Source organism: Gopherus flavomarginatus, chromosome 6 (assembly GCF_025201925.1).
Source record: "Gopherus flavomarginatus isolate rGopFla2 chromosome 6, rGopFla2.mat.asm, whole genome shotgun sequence".
In the NCBI taxonomy this organism is placed as follows: domain Eukaryota; kingdom Metazoa; phylum Chordata; order Testudines; family Testudinidae; genus Gopherus; species Gopherus flavomarginatus.
The window spans coordinates 107,438,934-107,465,210 of NC_066622.1; the positions used below are offsets into that span (position 1 = coordinate 107,438,934).

General features: G+C 40.5%; 1 protein-coding gene across 4 annotated transcripts in view; it reads right to left on the reverse strand.

Annotated features, from left to right (window-relative positions):
• The window catches only part of PLCE1 (phospholipase C epsilon 1), a 346,810-nt gene that overhangs the window by 279,206 nt on the left and 41,327 nt on the right, over positions 1-26,277 (reverse strand). The gene's annotated exons all lie outside the window — the stretch shown is intronic.

A 26,277-nucleotide genomic window follows, 5' to 3' on the forward strand; every position in this document is an offset into this window, starting at 1 on the left:
ACCTGGTATATAGAGGAAGTGAAGTTTATATTATCTATAAACACCAACGGAAGAAAGGGAAAGTTGATAATAATGAATATAAATCAGAAGCTAGGAATTGTAGAAAAAAATATAAGGGGCAAAGGAGAAATGTATGGGCAGAAGAGTTAAGGATAATGAGATTTTTAAATATGTTGGGAACAAAATGAACCCTAACAGTATTAGTCCATTACTGGATGGAAATGGTAGAATTATCAATAATGATGCAGAAAAGGCAGAAGTGTTACATAAATTTCTGTTCTATACTGCGGGGGGAGGGGAGGAGACAAATGATTTAATCATATAAACACTTCCACTGGTATCTCAAGAAAATATTAAAAACAGCAGCTACTAAAGTTAAACATTTTAAAATCAGCAAGTCCAGATAATGTGTATACAAGAGTTTTAGAAGAGCAGGTTGAGGAGCTTGCTGGCTCATTAATGTTAATTTTTAATAAGTCTTGGAACACTGGTGAAGTTCCTGAAGACTGGAAGAAAATTAATGTTGTATTAATATTGAAAAAAGGGTAAATGGGATGACCCAGCTGATTATAGATGTCAGTCTGACATCAGTCTTGGGCAAGATAATGGAGTGGCTGATACAGGACTTGATTAATAAAGAAATAAAGAAGGGAAATATAATTAATTCCAGTCTACATGTGTTTACAGGAAATAGATCTCATCAAACTAAACTTTTTGATGAGATTACAAGTTTGGTTGATAAATATTATAGCATTGATGTAACATACTTAGACTTCTGTAAGGCATTTGGCATGGTATCATACAACATTTTGATTACAAATTAGAATATAAAATTAACATGGCACATTAAATGGATTAGAAGACAGCTAGATGATAGTTATAAAATATAATAGTAAATGGACAACTATCATTCAACAGATGTGTTTCTAGTGGGGTCCCACAGGGATCAGTTCTTGGCCCTATGCTATTTAACATTTTTATCAATGACCTGGAAGAAAACATAAAATCATTGTAGACGTAAGCACACGGGCATCTTCATCTAATGTATACAGCTAAAACCAAACAGCACTACAAAATATAACATACAGTAGCTATTCAATATGATGAAAAGGATATTCAGCCTCAGTCAAAACACCAGCTTGTTCCTGGAAAACAATAGTTTCACAGTCTAAAACTGTGTTACTGAGAATAGTGTACCTTTCAACTGTTCACTGCTAATAATAGTAATATCTAACTCTTTTATAGCACTTTTCATCATTAGATCTGAAAAAGCATTACAAAGGTGTTCAGTATCATGATCTCCATTTATAGATGGGGAAACTAAGGCACAGGCTGTTGACGTGACTTGCCAAGGTCACCCAGCAGACCACTGGCAGAGCCATGAGCAGAATTCAGGTCTCCTGACTCCCTGTCCAGTGCTCTACCCGGTAGGCCACATTGCCTCCCATAACCCTAAACATTCTACTAACACTACTGGACTCACTTATCAAGTTCATATTAGGTTCTGCTTAAAAGGAATGGAAAGCAAGAGAGCAAATTCTAATAAAAATATAATACATCATACATATTGGTAAGACTCATCTGTGGTAGCCTCACATTTGAGGTTGAAGGGGTAAAAGGACTACTAAAAGTACTACTTAACAGGAAATAGAGGCTTCCTTTAAGCTAGTAAAGGACTTTTAAAAAATATTAATTAGTGAAGCATCTTAAGAAAAAATTGGTTAAGTGAAGGATAAAAAGTTTGAAAACTAATTGGAGTTGCAAACTTCAAATAGAGCTCGGGTGGTTCAAAAAAAAAAAACAAAAACAAAATCTACAAAATCCAAAGAAGTTTGCTAACATGTTTATAGTAAATTGATATTCTAGACTTCCCAGTGTCTTGTTTTCTCTGCATCTAACTTTTACGCTATAAGCGACTTATGGTAGGAAGAGTCTTTATTTTTGTGCATTGTGCAGCACTCAATACACAGCCTGCCCTTATGACAGAATAACGCACAATAATCTCTTAGGCTCTGTGTCTATGTATACATTTTCCTCTCTTGAAATTCTTTTAGGGAGTCAAGAGTTCTAAGGAAAGGTCAGTGAATACTTTAGCCTTTATTGAGGAATTTCATATACAAAATAGGGTATATGCAAGGTTTCCACACCAATTCACTCTTGTGATGGAGATAGAATATCTAGCAGATGGAAATCACAGTGCTTCTTGTGCACTGCAAAGGGGGCTCCACCCTCGTCCAGAATAGGCCACTGTGAAGGGGACCACTGAGTGGCAAACCAAGAAGGGTAATGGATACAAATTTAGTCCCCGATCCTGCAAAAACTCATGCACGTGCTTAACTTCATGCATTATGAGTACTCCCATTGAAGACCTTATGCAAATCAGGCAACCCAAAAACCCTCATCTTGGGCACACCAAGGTGTTGTGATGTAGCCCTGAAACATCTCTGGAGGTTGGAGGATTCAGTTCCCCCAAACTCTGTGGAATTCTCTACACAAAGATGCACTGCTCGAGGTTTTGTGATGAGTGTTGAATTTCACCTCATGGGAAGAGATCCTATTTTAGTAGAAGCAGCCTTGTCATCTAACACTGGGTGAAAGCCAAGAGAACAGCAGTACCAAGACCTCACAGGTGCAACAATGACAGCATTGTCTCCTGAATTTCTCCATAAGCTAACTTGTAATAAGTCCATCTTTTTTGTTCTTTCATCTTTCCATCCTTTTATAAAGGTGAGCAATATTCATTCTGCAACATACCATCACTGCCTTTATCTCCACTGCAGCAGGGCCTCAGAGAGAAAAAACAGGAAACAGCTGGTTACAGCAAAAGTGCTGAGAGAAATAAATGTTTTCAAAATTCAAAAATGAAGCAATCACCTGCAATGGCTGGATTCACAATCTTTCCAAACCAGAGTCAGAAATATACTGGACAAACTGAAGTAAATCTGAAAGGCTCCAGAATGGCCTGCTAAATATGAAAGCTTAATTTACTTTATTGCTCAAGGGAAGCAATCATATTGTTAAATTCTGTCTCCAGTCTGCTGATAAACCAGGATATAATTCTGGACAGTTAACAACCAAGAAAAGTCACATATTGCTATATTTAGGTATTAATCTTGTGCAATATTAAACTTAGTTTTTCTTTCTAAATGATTTTGAGTTAAATACTGGGGTAACACTATTTGCACTCAAGTGTTAAATAGTTATACAATAGAAATGCAGCACATACTCCCTGTGTTAGAGAGAGTATAGCGAAGCGGGGCTGGGGAAAGGCAGAGGAGCTGGAGAGCTCCAGCCTGGAAAGCCCCAGGCTGCAGCCTAGCAGAAGCCAGCGGGTACTGGGGGTTGCAGAGGGCAGCCCGGGGTAGACAAAGGCAGCAGGTCCAAACCCAACCTTGCCGGTGATGAGTAGGCTGATACTGCAGTCTGCCCCAGGGCGCGGGGGCTAGACAATGACTGACAGTAACCTTATACTAAGGTGAGATGGAAATAGTGGGTGGGGACTCCCCAGGGAGAGGAGACCTGGGGTTACTGCCAAGGGGCAGCACCCTAGCTAACAGGGTACCGGTCCAGGAGGGACACAGGAGCAAAGCGGCAGCGGGACACTGACCTGCAGAGGGCGCACCGGAGGCTGGATGAGGTAATTCCCAGAGACAACCAGCAGGAGGCACCACACAGGTGAGTCCTGCATTTATACTGAGGGAAACTGATCATAGTTTTCAGCCCTACCACCAAAGTAACTGTTTTTAATTTGAAATAAATATGGAAATTGTGTCCTTTTACACATGCAGTATTTTTATATGAATGAAACTGTAAGATACACTTACAGTAAATACATTAAATGTTAATTATTGTGATAGATTGCTGCAGAATGCCATATACCTACCAGCAGGACTTGATTTTTTTTTCTAGTGCTTCTGTAAAAATCAATTATGAAAGAGTAAATATTTGCTGTTTTACAGTACCATTGTTGCCATATGGTAGTACAGTCATGTTTAAAAGTGAATTTAAAAAAAAGATTTTCTTCTAGTAATTTTTGTTATCCAAAATAGCTTCACCTTTTAAAAAAAAAAAGTTAGGTTGTTGGATTATCCCCTTCCCACCACATAACAAAAGCAGTTTTGTATTCAGTTCAAACTTGGCATGTACCAAGGCCTCAATGAGAAATACTGACTTCACATATTGTGTTTTTAAAAACTGGATTTGAAAGTCTCATATTGCATATTCACAATACATCACTTTTCCCTTTAAAAATAAAAAACATACTGTGCTGGAGAGATTCATACATATAGGGCCTGATCCTACTAAATGGAATGTCTGCATATGGAAATACTTCATTTCTGGATCCATGATTACTGAAATACACAACTGGGTTTATTTTAATGTAATATGAGTTTCAAGTGAATGTGGAGTTGTACCCATATTCAAGTGTACATTGAAGCAAATATACTGAATGTGTTTATGTAAATGTACAAGTGGTTTGTTTGTTCCTTAAAAAAAAAAAAAAAAAAAAAGAAATAGTGATATGCAGAAATTTTCACTGAAATGTTAAAATTGAAACTGTATACCTATAAAAGCCAGGAAATTCAAAGTTATGGTTTGAACACCAACAGTAATTACTTACATAGCACATGTATTTTTAATGTTGTTACACAGAGTAATGAACACACTACATATGTGCAATAGATCAAAATTATAATTGCCTATATTTTGTTTTGTGACACTAACAACTGTAACCAACAGAGGCACTCAAACTAAATCTTTTGATTTAAAATAGAGAAGGCTGGTGATACATTTTCTACTACAGGATCCCAAAAGATCCAACAGAACCGATATGTTTAGGATATGCTGCAAAGCTCATCTATTTTCTCAAGCTTTTATTAATGGCAAGAAGTTGAGAACTGTGCTGTAGGGGGTTCACATTATGACCCTTATTTGGGCTAATACTATTTTAGTCTCGATTGGATGGTGGGGGAAGATCTTTGTATATTTTTGGATTTTTATCCTTGTACTTTGGGGTTTGTTTTTTAATATTTCCAAAATAGAGCTGTTAAATATAGGTGCTGGAGTGAGACACCATTATTATTTCACTGATAAACTCAGATTGTAAGCTCTCTGCAGCAGGGACCATCTTTTTGTTTTGTGTTTGTACAGCGCATACAGTGTGGTCCTAGTCCTTGACTAGGGCTTCCAGGTGGTCTGGTAATACACATAAATAAAAATAAGAAATAATGAATATATGCAACTGAAGAACATTCTCTTACATACAACTGGTAATGCAACAATGTTTTACTAATTAATCATCTGGGGTGATCTGTCCCATTAAGGGTAGTGGTGACTAGGGGTCAGCCCACCATCACATGACAGGACCCTTTAAAATTTTGGCAGCCCTGAGATACAAGGACTTAGTCAAAATTGGGAGAGAGGAAACAATCTTGGGAATAAAGAATGTTTGAGAGAGCTGGGGAGACTGCTATCTGAAAGAGTGAGTTATTAATCATCTGAACCACGACCTCAGCTTCAGGAGGAAGGCTAGGGGGAGAGCTCCTGTCATACGGAAGTAGCTCAGAAGGCCTGTTCGTAACAGAGTTGAGCAGTTGCAACGGAGGCTGAGGAACCACCAAAAGCAGAGATCTAAAGCAACAGACAGGTGAGAAGCAGCCTGGGAAACCAGATCTTCTGGAGAAGACAACCATACGGTATGACTCTGAGGAACGGTCTGCAGCTGAGGCATGGTAGGAAAGCATGCCACGGAAACTGTAAGGGGTTGGGAGAGATTGCTGCCAACCACTTCATACAGGATCACTGGCCTGGAACCCAGAAGAGTGGACGCAGGCCTAGGTTCTCCTGCCTCTCTCTTACACCAAAGAGGAGAAGCATGAAAGAGGCTTCAGAAATAAAGATGTCAAGAATGACTAGCCCCAGGGCCTGGCATAGAGGCCAATAGACTGGATTTTTCCTCAGCTGTCAATAAACAATCAACGCACTCATTGAAAAATAAAGCTGAAAAAAGGTCTTCAAAACGTACTGCTGTGAAAAAAGTCAGTTTGCTCAATTAGATCCAGAGCAAGTGAAGGTGGAGACTAAGCATAAACAGTAAGGAAATCTTTAACAGATATTGAAAAGTTTCTTAAAGTGGTTATTACCTATCATAACCTACATGGCTATGGGCTGGACATCCTGTCATCACTCTGAATCAATTAGGCATTCCCTCTGCCATAGAGGAAAAGAATCCAGACCCTTCTACTAATGCTAGAATGACTGTGACTACTAAAATTAGGATTAGGAGAGGAATCAAAAAGATGAGAGATGTTGACTTTTGACTTACATTTTAAAAATTGTGTCCTGTTGTGCTTTTTAAATACACCTCTACCCCGATATAACGCTGTTCTGGGGAGCCAAAAAAAAATCTTACCGTGTTACATTAAACTTGGTTTGATCCGCCGGAGCGCACAGCCCTGCCCCCCTGGAGCGCTACTTTACTGCGTTATATCCGAATTTGTGTTATATCGGGTCGCGTTATATCGGGGTAGAGGTGTATTATGAAACTGACTACTTGCACAATATTTTATGCAAAATGTAGCAATTGTATGGTAAATGTTTTGTATAGAAAATTACTTCTAAAATCAGACAAGTTGCTGGTGAAGTTATTAGGTGCATACTGATTAAGAAAACAATAAGCTATGAGTCTCAGAGACTGAATTTTTATATTTCCAGACCTATCTTATTGCCGGTATTCTTGATGAAAGTTCTGTGCTGCCATGCCATCCTGAGTCATCATGATTGTGTCTGACTGCTGCATTCATGTTGTGAAAGTAGAATGAATTATATAGTAAGAATAGAAAGGATTAAAGAAATGTTGTCTGTACCTTTAAGCAAAGTTGTTGGAATGTTGCAACCAGGTGTCAGGAATACAGACATTAACATAGAACAATTGCACCGTTTAAGGGCAATTGGTGAAGCATTAGCCTTAGATCGATAACAGTTAGTAAGGAAATAGGATATGCATGCTGTGCCCCAGGTGAATTTTACTGTTTTGATTTCTTTGTCCCTTTGTCTAAATTCCCGCTCTTTTATCTGTATAAATAAGACTGTTTGGGCCTTGCATGGCCACTCACATATTCTGAATGTTATTGGCGGAGCGCTGCTCTGCGCTAATAAACAGAGTGGTCTGACAAATTGTGAGTCCTGATTCTAACTTTGACAATTTGGAGGTTCCACTGAGATGGCAACCGTCTTCACTGGGGCTGTGTGATTCCTGACCGTTTTTGTAGGATGACCGTGGCAGCCGGCACCTGGGCATTTGGCCCAAGCGGTCCCCCACTAGAGCGGAAAGGCGCACAGCCACAGTGAGCTCTACGCCATCGAACCTGTTGGTTCCCACTCTGTTCTGGTAGGGATCCCGGGATCTGACATCAGGAATCTGGTCAGGTAATTATTTCTGTGTTTTGTCCGGACTGAGGACTGTCCTGTCTCTGTGTCTATCTGTCCTCTTGTGGAGTGTTTGAGTCTGGGTGCCGTCTCTGTCTGGGGATCGGCCGACCAAGGGGTTCCTGTCCCCGCGGTCTGAGTGAGTGGAATCTGCACAATCGCAGCCGCACCGCACTTTGGGTAAAACCCCTGGTGTGAAAGCAAGGGCGTTTGAGGCAGTAGTCTGTGGGCTCCTTTTGTGTGTTGCACTGGGCATCGCTCTGACGAACCCGAATTTCCTTCTTGTGTGATTGGTGTGTGAAGTCCTCCTGTATGGGTAACCAGATGTCTAAGTCGGGACAGTTCCCTAAATGAACGCCAGCTCATTTTATGTATTTAGGATGGGTCCAGACTCCTGTAAAAAAGGGTCCAGACTCCTGTAAATTTCTGGGAAAATGGTCTAGGCTAACTCAGGGGGATCCCAAAACTCAGTGGCCACTGTTAAAATCTTGGAACAAAGACCGAGTGGACGTCTTAAAGGACAAACTCGCCCAACCTAAAACTAAATTGGCTAAAGGAGAGGTTAATTGTTTCATGCAGTGGTGGGAAGAAGCAAATCGTAGGTGGACAAAATCAAAACTGGCCTCTCTCAATTATTCAAATAATAAGTTAAAAGCTTTATTAAAAGCCTCCTCTCCCACCACCAGACCGAGCGCTCCCCTTTACCCCGTTCTCCAAACCCCGGATCGATCCAACCCCCTTCGTACTCCCATCTCATTGTAAAAAGGACAAAAAGCTCCTTGTTCTGCTCCCCTTTGTCTGCCTCAGAAACTGATTCGTTAGTGTTGCACTACCAATTCAGCAAGAGGGGGGACTCCTCAACTAGCCCCCACCCTTCCTGGTCCCTTTCCTTGAACACTTCTTTCAAAATTGTGAAGTGACCACAATAGCACTCACAAACGGCTCATTGGGAAAAAAAAGCAGGATCAGGCCCAGAAAAGCAGGCAAGCAACAGATAAAGAAACTGAAAAACAGGTTGGAAGCCCTAAGGGCATAGTGTCAGGAGTAAGAAAAGCAGTAAGTGCAGGCATGGATCCCTGGAACAATTCTTAAAATGGTGAAATCTGAGGTGATAAAGGTGTCATTTTGGGACATAAACAAGTGATTTAAGGGAAGAGAGTGAAAAGGTAACTCTACAGAGGCTGGAGAGAATTAAGCCGTTAAACTTTGTGGAAAATGTTAAAAAAGGACCATGTTAAAGAGAGAATTCTTGGTTTCTTTGCAGCCATTCTGAAGGGAAAATGGGCCCTTTTCCAGAAGAATGCCTGTAAATCATCCAAATACATATACAGCTATGTAAAAACAAAGTAGTGTAAAGAAATGTTAAGGGAAAAAAAAAGTGTATGTATCTATTTGTCTGTGAAAATATGTAAAGTTCTAAGAATCTAAACCAGCACATCTGGTTTGTAAAACTCCTGTTTTGTAGGGGTAAGATAAATTAAATTTGTTTTTGTTTTTAATGCCACTACAATTGCAAGACACAGGCAATTAGTGTTGTTTGGCTTTGGGATTTAGCATTTAACCCTTAAGGGGTAACTTCATTCTTTACAAAAATTAAAATGTTTTTAAATAAAGACCAAGTCATGGCTGCAATAGGGCAGTCAAAATCAGGAGAATAGGTAGAGATTCTGGAGTCTGTTTGTTTGTTTGGTTTGTTTTTTTTGTAACAATAGCAGATAAGAGCTGTAGTGAAAGAATAAGAAATTAACAGTGACCCTCTGAAGCAACAGCAGAGGTGGGGTGCACAAAACAAAAAGAAGCAATGTTAAAAACACTGAGCCTTAAAATGGCTCTGTGGAATCAGACTGTCACTTTGATAAGGATACATGAAAACTCTGTAAGAACAAAAGAAACAGTTACATCTTATATAAAAATTGATATGGCTAATGTTTTTAAAAAGTTATAGTATAGAAGGAATGTGCATTTTCCCTCGGACATGTGCGGTGTATATTGTAAAAAGTGGTAAAAGAAATGCAAATGAAACATGCTGCTGAATTAAAATCCTATTAGGGCTCCAAAAAGAGCCGCAATAGGCTGTTTTTTTCCTTTTTCAGATCCCTGTGTGTTAAGACAGAGTCTCTGAGCTCTGCTGATGGCTTTGAATCCAAAAGTCAAGCCTGTGTTGATGCAAATTACTTAACTGATAAAGAAAGGTGAGAACTGCCAGCACAAAAGAAGCTGCAAATAAATAACATACCTGGTCAGCAAACAAATTGCCTACTTAAAAGGTATGGTATAACAAGATACCTTTAATAGATTTGATGCTAATGTTATTGTTAATATTAAACATTGAAATAAATTTAATGTTAGTAAGTACCCCTGTAACAAGTTAGAGTGTATGATTTTTGGAAAAATCCTTTAAAGTAATATGGTAATGATGCTTCTCAGCTATTATCTGTGAATAAACTTAAAGTTTAACACAGCAGGAAAAACATTACAAACATGGTCTGCTATATAAGAGGAAAAACTTGAGGTACACCACCTCATGAATTTAATAACTAAACAGTGGAATAATTTCCGCATAACCCTTAAAAAGTAAAAGCCATTAAAACCCGGCCTGCCTATAGAACAAAAACAAAAAAAAACACAGGAAAATATGGGGTAATTCCTCTGTTTTGCCTGCAATCAGCAAGGGTATTTGTAAAAGAAAGGACTCTTAAGTAATAATCAATGCCACCCCAAAAGGGATAGAAAAATGTTATTTTTGTCTTTCAGATAATCCAAAGTACTGTATAACGGGCTATGTGTATGTGTTAATTCTTGGGGAAAAGTGTTTAAAAAGTGTTAGCAACCTACTGGACCATTCATATTATACACACAAATGGGGACATGTTAAGAATTGCCACTACAGAAAAACATCATAGCTTACCATTGGTATAACATATTTTCTGGATGGTTTCCCACAACTACTGGCATACTAATGTTACTACCCTAAATTGTGTTTTTGGTTTTAAATTGTATGTGTGTAATTGAAATGTTTCCAATGTGCTGGTGGATAAAACAAATGTGTGCAAAGCTAAAGCCACAGGCCCAAATCATCTCCCAGTATTTTCTATTACATGGACTAAATAAGAAGTGACACTGGCGATTAATAATCTTAGTGTCAAAAGGGGAATATGTAGGAGCAGGATTTTATAATGTCCCATAAGAATTAAAGTATAATTTGATTTCATCCTGCTAGCCACTTTTTTTAAATAGCAGAAATAAATGACCCCCTGGGACTATAAGATTCTGTTTTCCCATATGCATTACAAATTGGGCCCCCTCTAACTCTTTGTTTTAAAATTTAGATAGTAAGAGACAGGATTCTCTATTGTGTCTGTTAAGTAAATTAGAGAAACATTGAAGGCCTGGGTCTCAATGTACATTGTCTTAGTTATCAATTGTAAAACTTAGCAAGGTTTAATTTGCAATGCTTTTTTTGTTCGATATAAAATACTACTGTTTGTATTCTCAATCTATTCATGTGAATGAGGAATGTATGCATCAGGAAAAGATAAGGTGTGAAGGCCATTGTTATAGCCAGAGTCAAGGGACGGCTGTTAAACTGTCTGGCATCTCAGAGTGGATACATGCTTCGCAGTGTAAGAATGCACCACCCCCAGTGAACCAGCCACCACCTCAGGACCACGCAGAGTCAATTTTTTTGACTCCAAAAGAAGACGTAGAGGAACAGCCTGCAATACCTTACAATCTATGCTCTCGTAAGGATTGCCAGAAGCAGATGACTACATAAAGCAAGGCCCAAGAAGAAGCAGTAGTGAGCCTAGCGCCTGCTGCCTGGTGGACATAAAACTGTAACTGCAGTTCCCTCAGTTGAGGTTGTCAGAACCAGAAGGGCCCTGCCTCCAACATGCGCCTCTGGTGGTGCCTGTTCTTTGGCTGCTGGTGTCTTAAGGTCTGGGGAGTCCACAATGACAATTCTTTTATCCAGCAGCAAGTGTGGATAGCTCAGACCCTTATTATTTCTAAATGCTGGGTCTGCAGCCACATCCCAGCCCACTCTCAAACTGGTGTTCCTGTCCTGGCTATCCCACTCAATTCCCCAGATCTCAGTGGAGGACCTTGTCCGTTTAACACAATATGGAACAGTAATGACACCTTGGAAGAGGCTATTGGCAGTTCCTTTATCCCACTTGGGGGAGTAATACACCATGCAAAAAGACTCCTAAGGTTACAGCAGTGGTTGAACTAATGGCAAATGAAACCGGAGAAAGTTTAAAAATCCTGGCCAAAGAAACAGGGGTGATCAGACAGGTTGCCCTCCAAAACCGTCAAGCATTAGACATAGTGCTGGCGGCCAAAGGAGGGACCTGTGCTCTCACTGGAAAAGAATGTTGTGTGTTTATACCTGACAATACCAATGAGGTAATAGATCACGCTAGCCACTTAGAATAAATCGCATATCTTCCTCATGAAGAGCTGAGTTCTTTATGGAAGTGGCTAAGTAACCTGTTCAATTTCTCTGGCATAGGAAACTGGTTGTTTCAGGGAGCCCTAACTATCCTGTTTGGAAACTTAGTGATTTTTGTATGCTTTCAGTTAATCTCCTGTTGTATCCAGAATTGTGTCACCCAGATGGCTGCCCCAAAACAGAGTGCTAATATGATGATTTTGAATATCGCTGATGAACTAAGAGATAAGGAATGGTTAATTTGTGGAACTCAGTAAGGGTTGGTCATGGCGTACGCCTGACCAAAAGGAGGGATTGTGAAAGTAGAATGGATTATATAGTAAGAATAGAAAGGATTAAAGAAATGTTGTCTGTACCTTTAAGCAAAGTTGTTGGAATGTTGCAACCAGGTGTCAGGAATACAGACATTAACATAGAACAATTGCACCGTTTAAGGGCAATTGGTGAAGCATTAGCCTTAGATCGATAACAGTTAGTAAGGAAATAGGATATGCATGCTGTGCCCCAGGTGAATTTTACTGTTTTGATTTCTTTGTCCCTTTGTCTAAATTCCCGCTCTTTTATCTGTATAAATAAGACTGTTTGGGCCTTGCATGGCCACTCACATATTCTGAATGTTATTGGCGGAGCGCTGCTCTGCGCTAATAAACAGAGTGGTCTGACAAATTGTGAGTCCTGATTCTAACTTTGACAATGTGTTCAGTTTTATTCTATGTTAACACTCTGTCTTTCCTAATCTCTTATACAGTATTGCACATCACCACTGTGATTAATCGTGATTGTTCCTAACTGCTGGACTATGCTGTTATTACTTGTTTTTCCAATGTCAGTTCTGTCCTCCTGGAGCTCGTATAAGTTGTTGGGTTATGGGTGGTCTACCTACTGGGTGGAGCAGGACCTTGCCCGGTGGCTGAAGTGACTGTTCAGGTAATGGCAAGTGAAGATCCAGGGATCACGCACTAATCCAAGGCTGAAGCCGGATTCAGGATCAAGGAGCTAAGCCAAAGGTCAGAAGCCAAAGCCTAAGCAGTAATCATAGTCAGATGTAGCCAGGGGGTCAGAACCAAAATCAAAAGTCAAGTCTAAGCCAAAGGGGAGATTGAAGTCATAATCGGGGATTTAGCCAGAGTCAGAACCAGGAGTCAAACCAGAATGGAGCAGGTACAGGCTGGTGATAGAGCTAGAGCAGTAGGGCTTGGAGCAAGGACTGGAAGTGAGAGCAGGAAAAGCACAGCTATAGACATGGTATGCACTGAGCAGCTACCGTATGACTGCTGCAAGGCTCAGGTAGCAGACTGTTGGTTCCCTTGCCCAATCAACAAGCACAACCATTTGGAGGGTGCTCACTGAGAGCCTGCTATGCCTGTGACCCTGATATCTTGATGCCAAGTACCACCTTGTTGAAGAGAATGGATGTGCATGGATGAATATGAAACAGAATGAAGAGAATGGTCTATAATTTGCATTAACTAGACTCTCTGGAGCCACATGTTCATATTCTAGTAAGATAAACACACTCTTTCACAAGTAGAGAAATGGAGCACCATGGAATGTCAGGAAAGACAGTTTTCAAGTTGTCCTCCATTCTTTTCTGTAATGACACTGATGATAGCATGGCACTTTTTAAGAATGGGGGTTTTCCTACATGTCCTTGCCTTAAATTTCCTAACAGTATGCTTTGTGCCCACTGACTGCTATCTATCTCAAATATTTCAGTAGGCTTGTAGGTGTATAATTTCTTCAGCCTTCTGAGATGCCTTGGAATTAAGTGTGTTAGATAAATTCAAAACATTATGATCTTGCTAAACTCACATATGTGACTCCAGTTTTCAATATCCAATATTTTCTTGACTCGTGAGCAGATTTTATCCACCAATATTAAACAGAGTGGATAGCTTATCAGATCCTGTCCTTTTGACAGGCAGGTGAAGTTTTTAAATTTTAAAAAGTTTGACAAATAATTCACAGAAACCTGATTTACGAAGACCTAAGATGAACTTTTTAATATATTGAGAGGTGACATTCTCTAAAACAGAGCTCTGTACTTCTTTATAGTTAAGACATAACCACTAGAAGGAAGGACAGAAAAGCTGGAAAAACTGAAGGCATATTTTATTACTCCTGCCAAGACTCCCACACTATTGGCTCTAAATACATGAATGTGCTCAGAGCTAAAACTTTTTGTTAAAAATTTGTCCCAAAATCTTTTTGAAGCAGAAGGCCATTAAGATACTACCACATATAAGTGCAAATAAATTTATCGATAAACCTATCAAATATGATAGTAGTAGAATTGACTATTTTATGCTAACAGTATACAGTTTCTATATCTAAAGCAAAGCCATAAAAATGGAATAACCCTAACCAAAGCAAATAGAAGTATAGGGTTTCATTTAAACCAGTTCAATTTAATTTTTACAGCATTTGCCAAAGCAGAAACCTCATTCTGTGTCCCTTTGGCTTCACTGTTATTGCTGCTGCTGGAGCTTTACTTCCTTCCGCTTCTCTTCCCCACACCACCAGTTAATTATGTTTGTTCATGAACCTATGTTTTAAGACATGTGCTTGAAGATCTCAGATTCTTAATTTTAAAAAAAGATTAACAACATCTTGAGTTTCAGACAATATAAAGGAAAATTTTATCTAGTCTTCAATATTTTTAAACGTCTAAATATCAAACTTACTTTTAAAATTTAGAAATACCCCTTCCCAGGTATGAGATATTTATATATGGTAATGGAAGGGTCAGAGGAGACGAAGGGAAGAAAATTAATTTCCTGAGAGAGGGGGGAAACAGCACTTGCAGATTTGCTTTATACCACATTGTCATGAAAATCCCTCCTCCAGACTGTAGGGAGGAAATTGTTATTTCAAAGTGTGAAAATACAGAAAAAAAACAACCTCTAACCCGTAACCATTTATATATGGTTGCGGGTTAGGTTGGTTTTTTTTTTCTGTATTTTCCCACTTTGAAATAATGTATATAGTAGAATAACTGTAAACAATATATTATAACAGGGTTCACGCTAAACAGGTTTTAACATAAATGTTAGTGGTTTAGGGCCAAATTCTTTAGCTCCACCTGCAATCAGAAAAGACCTAAAACAGTGGAAATGCATGTGTGGGGCAACTGGGGGTAAAAAAGAAAAAAAAGGCCATTCAGGGAATTCCAGTGCTCTGTGCAATATGAAGTCAAAAGGGTAAAATTGTGGATCATCAGAATTGCAGTACGTGGGGACTCCTCAGTCACAACAGAGATCCACTCTCCCGCAGCTTATATAGGGAGACTGCAGCAATCCATATCACCATCTGCGCCATAGCCTCGCTTAGTTGCAGCACAGGGGCTCAGTGCAAGTTACTACAGTATGCAGCTGTTCCTCAACCCTGCATCCCTTCCCCTGAGCATACATCCTATTTACTCTAGCTGTGCACTGTGATCAAAGGTATGATGGTTACTCAGAGCAGGGGTTCCCAAACTGTGGGTCGTGACCCAAAGATAGGCTGCAACACAATCCGGGATGGTCCGCCATCAGCGGATTTGGGGAGGTTCCCCCCTCCCAAACGGTACACATTGGCAGAGTGGCAGCGGCCCCTGCTCAGGGCCGAAGAAGTCCAGCATCCCTGGCAGGTGGCAGAGGGTGAAGCAGAGGCACCGGGCCAGAAGAAGGGGCCACCCCAGAGAAGCAACAACTCCCAGGGAGGCTGGAGAGTTCGTGGCCATTCCTGTTGTGAGACGCTGCACCCCACGATCCATGGCTATTCAGCCCCCTGGAGTACCTCCAGGAATTGAGGATCGACAGTGAGTGCACTGGCAGGCCCTAAGCCCTTCCCTCGCTCCCCAGCAGGGGTCCCTGAGGCATGCTAGGTTGCTGGTAAAAGCTGCCAGGTGACCAGCTCAAGGCACTCAGCAGGCTGCTGAGGCAGAGGGTATCAGCAAGGGTTGTCTGTGGCACCAGTCCGGCCCCTTTACCCTCTCACGGGCCCTACTTCCTGCTAAGGCAAGGAGCTGCATATGCCCCCATGGGATCCCTCTCACACATTAATAGTGGACACATGTTAATAGTGGGCCACAGCGCCTATTGCAGCTGTACGGGTGGTCCTCAGAGAAAACTGTTTGGGAACCTCTGTATTAGAGTACAGTTTAACTGCATATTATTCCACAGACAACTTCATTACATTTTTATTATACAGTGATGTAAATAGAGCGGTTACCTATCTTTCATAACTGTTGCTCATGTCCATACTATGTTAGGTGTGCATGTGCCGCGTGCACTGCTGCCAGATTTCCCACCCCCACAATGGGATCTGTAGGTCCGGCTCTGGCACTCTGGAGCGCCATGCTTATGCACCAGTGTATGAGGTGCTGCCGGCCTCGCACCCTCTCAGTTCCTTCTTGCTGCCAACTCCGAGGGCAGGGACGGAGAGTGGGTAATGGAATGGACGTGAGCAACATATCTCAAAGAACAGTTATGAAAGGCAGATAACTTTTTTCTTCTTCAAGTGCTTGCTTATGTCAATTCCATATTAGGTGTCTCACAAGCAGCATCCCTGGAAGTCGGCTCAAAGTTCACGGACATGCGGCTTGCAACACAGTTCTGCAAAAGCTGTCATCATCTCTGGCCTATGGCTGATGGTGTAGTTCGATACAAATGTATGCACCAATGACCAAGTCATGGGCCTGCAAATGTCCTGCATAGGAATATGAGCCAGGAAGGCTACTGAGGGTGGAATGAGCCTTTACAATGGCCAGGGGAGGGATCCCTGCTTGCTCGTAGCAGACTCAGATACTGTCCATGATCCAGGAGGAAATCCTCTAGGCTGACAGCAGAATGCCCTTCATCCTATCTGTTATCACAACAAAAAACTGCATCAATTTGTGAAAGGGTCTTGTCCTGTCAATATAAACGACTAGGACCCGTCTTACATCCAGAGAATGTGGACACTGTTCCTCTTCTGACTTGTGCAGTTTCGGGCAGAAGACTGGTAGAAAGATATCGTCTGATGTGAAATTGCGACACCACTTTGGGCAAAAAAACTGGGTTAGGACGCAGCCAGACCTTGTCTTTTAAGAAGGTGGTTTAAGGGGGTTCAGAGGTTAATGCCTGAAACTCAGAAGCCAATCACAACTACTGGCCTTTCCTTCAAACCTCTACTCTGGAAGGGAACTCTTCCACCTAGCTTCTCTTTCCTGGATCTTCCACTTCCAAGGGAGCTCTCTCTGCTCCTTATACCACCTAGCTCCTCCTCCTCTGGCCAAGACACAATCAGTTAAACATTCCTAGGTGCAAAGCATAGCTCATCCCCCTTGCCTTACAGGTGATGGGAATTAAGCACCATCACAGTGCTATTCTTGAATCAAGCCAGGGATAGTGTTTTCTTGATTCAAGAAAACTTTAGAACTTCGTTCCCAAGCATAACCACAGGTAATGTTGCCAACCCTCACAAATATTTGATGTATTTCTTAAAGCCCCATGTCCTGGAGTCATGTGATATGTGAGAATCTCAGCCTTCATTTTAAAATGTTTGGCCCTCATGGCTGTGAAAAAAAGCTTGAAGACTTGAACAGAGTGCACCTCAAAGGTTTTTTTAATAAGTAAAAGTAAATTTTTTTTAAAATGAGGTTATTTTTAAGCTCCATTATCTTCAAACCAATTTAAAGATTTCTGGGGCCTGATTCAGGATTTTTGAACACTTGGAGTAGGCAATACTGAATCAATGTCTGTCTCTTGCTGTCTTCAGAGTTAGGTGCAAGACCTTTACATACAAGCTGGTCATTTTTGGTCATTTTTGCATCCTGTTTTCACTAGCTTTTCCTCTTTGGACCTTTTAGGTTTTGTGTTCAGGAACTGCATTGTGCCTAGTTGTTTAAAGAATTGCTCCTCCAAAAGAGATGAGCATTCTGTCCCCAAACCAGCAAATCATGCAAGTCCATGCTTAACTTGAAAGTCAGTTGGAGTACTTGTGCACTTAAAAATTCAGTAAATGCTGTGTGTACTTTGCTGCCTTGGGGCTAGGATGCAAAGCATCTTGTAGGCTCAGCATTTTGTAGGCTCAAACATCATAGAAAATATGTGTGGGAAGAGAACTATTTGTTTTACAAAATTCATTGACATTATTTCATCATCCAAAAGTTATGAAATATGTTGTCTAGAACAGTGATTTTCAAACCTTTTTTTCAGCAACCCAGTTGAAGAAAATTGTTGATGCCTGTGACCCAATGGAGCTGGAGATGAGGGGTCTGGGGTGTGGGAGCGACTCAGGGCTGGGGCAGAGGGTTGGGGTGCAGGGGTGAGGGCTGTGGGGTGGGGCTGGGAATGAGGGGTTCAGCATGTGGGAGGGGACTCTGAGCTGGGGCAGGGGTGCAGGAGGGTTCAAAGCACTGGGCTGGGGATGCAAGCTCGGGTGGGGCTGGGGAGGAGGAGTTTGGGTTGCAGGAGGGGGCTCCGGGCTGGGGCAGAGGATTGAGGAATGGGCTTACCTCAGGCGGCTCCCGGTCAGCGGTGCAAAGGGAGTGCTAAGGCAGGCTTCCTGCCTGTCCTGACCCTGTGGACCATGCTGCGACCCGGAAGCGACCAGCAGCAGGTCTGGCTCCTAGGCTGAGGCGCACAAGCGGCTTTGTGCAGCTCTCGCCCGCAGGCTCCGTCCCCCCACAGCTCCCATTGGCCAGCCCCCAGACCTGCTGCAGGCTGCTTCTGAGGCGCAGCGCAGTGTCAGAAGTGGTAGGAACTAGCCTGCCTTAGCCAGGCAGCACCACCAATGGGACTTTTAATGGCCCGGTCACCCATTCCGTGACCCAGTACTGAGTCACGACCTGCAGTCTGAAAACCACTGGTCTAGAACAGCAGGACTTCATATTCCATATCCAAGATGCTGTGACAGGTAGACTATAACTGAATGGAGCCTCTTTCCATTTTACTCATCACTACAGAGATTATACACTAAATAAAAAGGGAGAACTAAACATATGTGGTGACTGAACATTGATATCTCCTATTTATATGTAGGTATCTGTTGGACAAGCAGACCTGTACATGGAATATACACAAAGAGCAGCCATACACTATACAAGGAAACTAATAATTTCCATATTATCTATACATCTGAAGCCTCAACTCACCTTCTTACATCCCTTATTAACACTACAGTAGTCCAAGCAAACAGGAACATTTTTAGCAAGACAATACAGTGCCTTTTCCAAACCAACACTGAAACAAACATGCAAAGAGATACTTACCAATGGTACCCACATGTTCCACAGACCACAGACAGCACTATGCTGAGTGGCACAGCTATTCTACCATGACAAGGCAATCTCACTGGTGTGGATAAGTGCTCTGATTTTCTTATTCAAAAGACTATAATGATGTTCACTCAATTGTTCCAACAAAACATGCATACTCAGAGTGAACCAAGGGGAAAAAAGTATGGGGAAAAAATCACATTAATTTATTGGCTATCATTTCCCTCTAAGATTGATTTTAATTTTTTTTAAACTCAGTAAATGTATTAAAACACTTGGCTAGTACACAGTTCATTTCCAGGTATAGGAAAACATCTATTAAGGATACTATAATAAAGAAACGAGCAATATTATAGAACAACTTTTTACTACACTTTTATAAAAAAGATACTAGGAATGCTTGATGAATACTATGCGCAATAGGTCAATTACAGAATAGGATAAGTAAAGGAAATACCAGAAACCATCATGTGGAAGGTGATAGGTTGGGGAACAGTGAAATTTGCAGATTTAGGTCACTGTTGTGTCTGGTCTCACTTTTGCAATAATTATTCTGGTAATTTTACTGAACATTTTATTTTCTTATTTTGTCTGTTTTTAAACTACTTTTGTATGACAATTTTATGTACTGCTGATACTTTTTTCGAATTTGTAGATGTGTGACCATAAATTAAAATTAAATCTGCACAACCAAAATGTTCAACATCTTGCACTATATACACTGATTGTGGCAGTGGCGGAAAGGTCAGGGAAAGCAGTGTGCATGTAAAAGGAGATGGACTCTAATAACTGAGGCCATGGCTACACTAGAGAGTTGCAGCGCTGGTGAGGGGGTTACAGCGCTGCAACTTACGATGTGGCCACACTTGCAAAGCACGGCCAGCGCTGCAACTCCCTGATTGCAGCGCTGGCTGTACACCCGGTCAAGCCTCGGGTGTAGGGATTCCAGCGCTGGTGATCCAGCGCTGGTCAGCAAGTGTGGACGCCCACCAGCGCTTTTATTGACCTCCGGGGTATAAGGAGGTATCCCAGAATTCCTGTCCACAACAAACCGGAAGAAAGGGAGAGCTCGGAGTTCAGCCAAACTGCTTATTTAAAAAACAAACACAGCTCCTGTTTGCTGAGCGAGCGGAGGCAGGCAGGGGAATTACTTTGGAATGTTCACAGCTGTTTGCTTGAAGAGAGAAACAGCACGCTCACACGGCGGAGGGGAGGGGGAAGTCCGTGTTGAGCAGTTGCTGATCTGGTCTGACGGGTATTTAGCAGTACATAATTTGCATTTAGTGAATGAGAGAGGAGTGGGGGAAGGGAGTTAGAACTTTTAAAATGATCGAAGGTAGGCACAGTCCTTAGAACTTGCAAGGCAGGGAGCTGAGAACAGTGTCAACTCCAAAAATCCATTGTCTGTCTGTCTCCTCCACGCTCCCTGTCACATTCCACCCCACCTCCCTCTTTTGAAAAGCACGTTGCAGCCACTTGAATGCTGGGATAGCTGCCCACAATGCACCACTCCCAACAGCGCTGCAAGTGCTGCAAATGTGGCCACACTGCAGCGCTGGTAGCTGTCAGTGTGGCCACACTGCAGCGCTGGCCCTACACAGCTGTACAAACACAGCTGTAACTACCAGCGCTGCAAAACTGTAAGTGTAGCCATGGCCTGAAGGTAGAAATGCCTACAAGAAATTTAAAATACACCCATTCCTTAATTGAGCAAGTGACAATGTGATCTGATCTCAGCTAATGTCTGTTAAGTGAAAAGATACATAACTTGACATTCACTCACTAGATTTGTGTAAATATGTGGTCAGACTCATTCCCTCATTGGAATGTGGCCCATCTACCAAGTCATACATAAGTACAGACATCTGCATACTTTCATTATTTATGACTGGGGACATAACATTAGTGAACCTTACCACAGAGCAACACTGTATGGTACAGTGAGGTAATTTTACATATTTTTAAATGGAAAAGTACTAACATCCAGCAGGTGAGAAGATTTAGTAGAGAAGACTGATCTCTGATTTCTAAATAGGTAAAAATCACTCTATCCTTAACTACAAGGAATCTTAGATATTTTTATGAAGTCAAATAAACACAATCTTCAGAACAAAAAACATTTTTCTTTTAAGGCATATATTGGTTTGTGAAATAAAATACTGTTTTAAGGTGTGGGAAAATGAGATTTCTCAGAATTATAGCACTTTTTTAAATCCCTTCACAATAAAATACCAAATTGGGGGCCAATTGTAGCCTCCTATAAAAAGACACCTGCGGGAGAGGTACAGGAACTCCATGAGATCATTGCTGTGGAATTTTCCTTCAATATTCCCCTTGAGAGGGGGGCTTTGGGTACCAAGCAGAGGCAGGAATTCTGCTGCCAATAGCAGAGTCCTTCTGTAGCTGCACAGTATGACGTTTCCAGAAGATGTTAAATGCTGCTTCAAGCAAAACTCCCAGTAGGGTTACCAAAGCCAGATGGGTCGAAGGGTAGAAGCCAGACTAAAGGCAGTCCACCAGTCTTTCTGGTAGGGGGTTGAGAGTCAGGCTAACAACTTGACCATATAAAAATACTTTCTCTTATTATAGAATCAGCCCAGAGACAAGATGAGTCTGTCACAAACTTGCTAATACAAATCAACTATGGAGAACCACAGTCTGCTGGACATAAGACAAGATAGTACTGGCCAACCAGCCAACACTATGATGATGGAGAATCATCATCATAGTGAAAGTGAAACAAGGTATCTTCACAGCTAAGGTTAACACAAGAATTGGATATTGGAATATCAGATCACTTTGGAGCACAGGTAGGACTCAAGTTACAGAGAAATGAAAATATTTGCCTGAGTATACTTGGACTGAATGAGATGAGGCACTGGACAAGGCAAATCATCATCGAAAAACATGAATGTTTTATATTCTGGAAGACAAGATGACAAAAAACACTGGGAAGCCTTAGATATATTATTCAGCAAGGAATCTAAAGCACTGAAGGAATGGGAACCTGTAAACTCAAGAATACTGACTGCTTGCTTTGTGATGAACCATGCAAAAGTCACAGCTGTTCAGTGTTATATGCCAACAAGTGACAATGATGAACAGGTCAAAAACTGTTTCCGTGAAAAACTGCAGCATGTCCTTAGTCAGACCAATAAAGATGACATTGCTTTTAAACATCCCGATGAGGATAACACAGGCTGCTGATGATAATACTGAATATGAACACATTATGGGCAGACATGCATGCCAGGGCAGATTGACAATGGAGAACATTTAGTTAAATTCTATGGTCCATGCAATCTTTGCATTGTGAGTACATTATTTCCACGCAAGGAAAAGCAAATTGATATGGAAATCTAATGATGACTTCTCCCAGAAACAGCTTGAAAGTGTTACCATTAGAAGAAGCTGGAGAACACTACTGTTGGACACTAAAGCAAGAGAAGCTGAGGTGGCATACGAGAGAGGGGATTCTAAAAAGGTTTTACTAGTATCTGTAAAACTGACTTAATTCTCAAACCGTTGTGGCCTTGTGAAGACTTGAGATGGTATAATTTTAGACACAAAGGAAAGGTAGAGAGCCCATTAGACAAAACATTTCCAGCTGCCCTTAATCAGCCAGAACACTAACACAGAGAAATGTGAAGAAATAGCAGACAACTTATATCACTAAAAGTAATTGTCTTTGAGGAAGTAACTAAAGTCATAAACTAACTGAAGAGAGAGGTAAAACACAAGACTATGATAAGATAGATTCCAAAACATTAAAAGATGGAGAGGAAGTGATGATTAACTGCACCTGCAGATTGTATAGAATAGTTTAGGAATCCTAGACCTGTCCTAAAGATAAGACAAAAGGTGTATCTGCAAAATTCCCAAGCCGCGGTGAGGGGAGCCAACTTATTTGTGAAAACTGGAGAGATAACATTATCTGTACCTGGTGAAACATTCTGCATTATCATTTTGAATATGGTGAAAACTGCTGTTGATTAAATACTCAGGGAAGATCAGACTGGATGTCAATCCAGTAGGTCGTATCAAGACCAGATTTTCACCACAACAAGACTTGAGAAAAGCCTAGAATACCAGCAGAAGGTGGTTTTTAACTTCCTTGATTTTTATGGAAGTGTTTAATATAGTGTCAACAGAAGCCTGCTGGAAGATCCTGAGGCACTCTGGAATTCCAGCAAAGATGTGAATTTGATGAAAGCGTTGTATGACTAGTCTACAGGTTGCATTTGGACAGAAAGCGTAGACATGGAATGCTTAAAAATTGCTATTGCATAATTATCCACACGTCTCTTCTGCACATCACAGACTGTGATGAGTAGAGTGACAGCTGCTGCCAACGACAATGGTATTGTTTGGGCAAGAAATAAGCTGTCAGACTTAGGTTTTGCAGATGATATTGTCATACTAGATACCAACGTGGACAAAATGAAAAAAAAAAGACTCTTTATGAGCATAAAAGCAGAAACTACACACTGGGATTGTGTGTCAGTACACAGAAGACCAAAACTATGGAGGCAGGAGAGAATGCTGTCAATACAGGCACATATGTGATTGATGAAGAAGAATATGGAAGAGTTGATGACTTCCTCTACTTTGGATGTACAATATCTGTTCATGGCCAACTCACTAAAATAGCAAAGGCAAGAATCAGTGAAGCCAAAGGATCATTTTCTCATTTGTCAAACATCAGGAAGAAGATACATATATACAGTAAAATGAGATTGTTCTCCCAGGACTTCTGTATGCCTCAGAAACATGGCAGATAGTGGATGTACATAGGAGAAAGCTCAATGAATTTTCACCAGCATTGAAAAGAATCTTGGGAATTTACCAGGGAGATTATGTAACCAATGTGGAAGTATTGTGCTGCATGGGTCAGCAGACTGCGGACTCAAATTATACAGACACAGTTCTGGTGATCTGGTCAGGTAATTAGGATACCCTATGACAGAAGCACAAGGTATGTCTTAGATTGGATTCCACCTGGAGGGAAAAGGCGGCGTGAAGGACAAAGAATGATCTATTATATGATGATTGAAAAGGATTCTATCATCATGAATACAACTTAAGAGGGAGTCAAACATCTTGATTCAGACAGGCAGCAGTGGGAAAAATGGTTCACTTCATGTGCCACCAGGCACAGGAGACTATGTCTAAGTTAGCAGTTGGGCCAAAACTAACTAAGTACTGTGGGAGGAGCAACACCATATAACTCCAGTAGAGAAGCTTCTGCAAGGTTCCAAGGTCTGGGGAATACTGTCACAGAAATTGTGCTCCCATGGTTCCATACCCACTATTCCAGATTTGTTGTATTCTATCCTAGTTAGATTGGACTTTCGGTCAAATTCAGACCTTGTGCAGGCAGATTTTACTCCAAGTCAGTGGAGCTGTATTCATTAATATTAGGAATTAATTCTGACTTATTTTTAATCTCAAATTTATCCTCCCAAAAATAAATAAATAAACCCAAAACAAATATATTTTTCTAAAACAATCAGAAACATTAGCAAGAGAGCTCTGAGATATGAGAAGTTGTTTTGTTTTAATTGTTCCAATTTCAGTGACCAAAGCATTCAGATACTGGATAAATAACTAAGCTTTGAGAAATACCATTTTCTTCATCTCTCTCATAACTTCAGCCAAGCATAAAAAGAAGCAGAAGCTTATGTAAAAAGTTCTACTTATACATTTTCTTTATTTCTTTATCTTATTTTCTTTTTAGAGTCTTCATGAACATAGGAATAGGAGAATTCATTAAAGAAGAAGATACAAGCATAACACAGGAAAATTGCTTAACTCAACTGTAAACAAATCAGTAACTTCGGAGATCCAACAAAAAGTCAGGCACAGACAAACAAGGTGAAAACCTCTAGGTCTTTCATTTTATTTTTGGCTTTCCTTTTGGCTTTCTTAAGGAAATTGAGGAAAATTTCTCTACACAGTAGTGAGCTGGAACAGCTTGCTCCACACCCCCAATTCAGCAACGCACTTAAATCCTATGGAGTACTCACATGCTTAAGTACTTAAATCAGGGACCAAAAGAAAGTGCTCACCCTCTCCCATATGATATGTGAAACAAAAATTAGAAGTCCCTATAAATGTATTTCAAATTTATTTTTTCTTCAACACTTCAAATAATTTAGAAAAAAGTAAAATGAAAGTATATAGGAAGTGTAAATTATACCAGGAAAATGCGACTGAATAATGAATGAGAATAAATAATATTTAAATGCAATATGGACTACTGCAGGAGAATTACTCACACACACTGGAGAAGATTTTCAAAGTCAAAAATGCCAGTTAGTTGCCTTTGAAAACTTCTTCCACTTTTTCTGGATATGGACAGAGGTTTTGTTTTTGTTTTTTTAAAAAAGATGAAATTAAAACACTTTCTTTAAACAGGCAGTCACATGGCCTTTTCTCAGTCTTGATATAGTGATCTGACAATAGCAACAATATCCTTTGGAGTAGCAATAATTCCACCACTACTCCATATGTGACTGGTTGCTGCATTCCAAGATCTAGATACACTTGTTGTTCTTCGGACATATTGTTTACTAAGATTCTGCCCGAACCACAGGTATCCAAAGTGAATGTTAAAATGACAGCTCACTAGTCAAACTGTAAAATCAAGAACCATGTCAAAAATGGAGAATGGATTTGATATCAGTATTTATACCCTTGAGATGATTGCCCAATCACAAAATACTACATCACTTACACATATTAGTGGCATGAAAATAACAGATGTCAACACGACTAAAGAGTAATGCTATGATTAATATAATCAGAGTTCATTTTATATAAACTTATTACAACTGACTTTTAAATTATTTTAAATGTCATGGCAGCATATGGTTGGCAAAGTGAAGTCAAATACCCAGCAACACCAACATTAGATGCTGGCTGAACCTGATACCAAAGAAAAGCACTTTAATCTTCCATTCTAAAATGGCATTTTGTTAGCAATATTGTGAAAAAAAAGCTTTTTTATAAATTCCATTGCCAAGTGCAGTTTCTGCTTCCAGTTCTATAGTGATGGAACTGCAGAACTCTGAACAGCATGATGTAAAAGTACTTCACAATTAATATTATTTATTTTGGAAGTGCCATATCATTTCTACAACTTTTTATGAGTTCG